This window comes from Chinchilla lanigera, unplaced genomic scaffold (assembly GCF_000276665.1).
Source record: "Chinchilla lanigera isolate Chin_1 unplaced genomic scaffold, ChiLan1.0 scaffold00159, whole genome shotgun sequence".
In the NCBI taxonomy this organism is placed as follows: Eukaryota; Metazoa; Chordata; class Mammalia; order Rodentia; family Chinchillidae; genus Chinchilla; species Chinchilla lanigera.
Genome location: NW_004955560.1, coordinates 1,945,664 through 1,947,676, shown reverse-complemented (window position 1 = coordinate 1,947,676; position 2,013 = coordinate 1,945,664).

Here is a 2,013-nt window from a genome sequence, read left to right as displayed (position 1 = left end):
CTCTCTCTTCTTCCAGTCACTTACTGCCTTGTACTGAGTTATTTAAACACGCTTCCCTCCTTACTGGACTGGATGGGCCTTGGTGGCTAATCCTTTATCTTTACCAAGTGTAAAATCCAGCCAAACGCCTAGCCTGGTGCTGCTGTGACATTTCCAGACGCCTTCACCCTGCCCAAGGAGACTGCATCCCAGGTGCTTACCTGGGCCTTCTCAAGCATTTACCTATTTCTAATTTGGGGAATCTGGGTTGGCTTGATTCTCTGGGAATAACTTTCAACCCACCAAGGTGCACACTCAGCTGAGCTTTTCAGTGAGATCTTGGCATCACAGTTTCCAGAGGAGATGGACAGTTTCTCTGACTGAGGACATCTCTGCCTCTCAACTGCTCTGGTTACACATTTTATTTTGGAGACCGAAGATGAGGCCGTGCTTTGTCTCCTTGAGCCCAGCATCAGCTCTGAGTTTAAATATTGTTTTTTAGCCTGGATTTCCTGTTTTCCCATGAAAGATGTCATAAATAGAGCCAAGCATGCATTTTCCCTCTTTTGATTTCAGGGAAGGCCACTGGGGAGTTTGGAGGGCACCGCCATGGGTATGAATGTGAGAGCGGATCTGTGTGCCTTTCTGTGAGGGTGAATTCTTTTCTGTCTGACTGGGGACTAACTCAGCCCTGAACAGAGACCAAGTGGCAGCTGAAAGCGTCCCTGGGAGGGGTGGCTGCACAGAGTAGGTGCAGGGGGACAGACCGTGTGCTGAGCCTTTGGGGAAGGCTGCTTTCGCAGAAGCTGGCCCCATCTGTGGAGAAGGCAGCCAGGGAAATCACTGGTAGCATTGGATCGTAATAGACAGGAAGAAGAGCTAGGCCAAAGGTTTCTGTGCATCTTTCCCCTTCGCAAACTTCCAAGCAGAAAGAAATGTTTACTGCTGGTTTCAGGATATGTACCCACAGGGAGAATTCCAGTGCACCCCAAAGCACCATGTGACCCGTTACAGAAAAGCCACACACAGACTCCATGAAGAAACCTGTCCTGCAAACTGCAAGATTGACCATGCGTGGTGCCAGGAAAGGCGTCAAAGCAACGCCTGAAAGCCCTTCCACACGGGCGGGTGTGTAGTGCACGCGTGTTCACACCCCCTGCCGTGCAGGGCAGAAAAAGGCCTCCACGTCTCCGCTGTTGTTTTCCTTAAGTCACTGTTAATAATGCGACGTGAAAGCTCCATCAAGCGGGGTGGGGTGGGGGGAGGATGTTTTCAGATAACGGGGTTAAAGGCTTCAAGGGATTGTTTCTTTGTGACAACAAAAGCATTTACTTCATGTATTTTTCTACTTTAATCAGTCGGTTTGGGAAGAAAAAGTGGGTCTCGAGATTGTTTTTGCTTTACAGGCTATCTTCCTGCATGCTTAGTGAGTGCATCAAACAATCTAATTTTCTTTCTCGAGGCAGCCTGACCACAGTGCTGTCTGTGGGGAAAAGCAATCACATCACTTCTCTGTTTTATTTGAAGTTTTACAGTAAATCGTTTGGAGAGGGAAAAGGGGGTGCTAGGCAGGCTCCCCTCGCTCATTCCTGCTCCTGTCCGCTCCCTGGGCTCCCACGCGCGGCTCTGCACTCCTGGGTCTTCAGAGGGACCCCGCCCTCAGGCTCTGAACGCGGACCCCGAGGGGCGCAGGGTAGTCCTGCTCAGGGTGAAGAGATCCTTGCCGGGCGCCCCCGCCTGGTCCGAGAAAGGAGGCGCCAGGGACCCCGGTCCCCTTCTTGGTCCGCATCGGGCCAGAGGAGTGAGCGGCAGGGAAGACACTGCCCAGCCAAGCCTGGGAGGGAGGCGCCTGCCTCGATCCTCGGACCAAGCGCTCCGCAACTTCCTGCAGCAGGCAGCGCCCCCATTCCGCGAGGGACCTGGGGTCACTCCGCTGCCTCGGCCTCCGGCCACGCCCCGCCCGCCCCCTCCGCGGCTCCACTCGCGGCCCGTGCGGCGCGGACTCAGGTGAAGATGCTCGGGCGCGCGGCGACC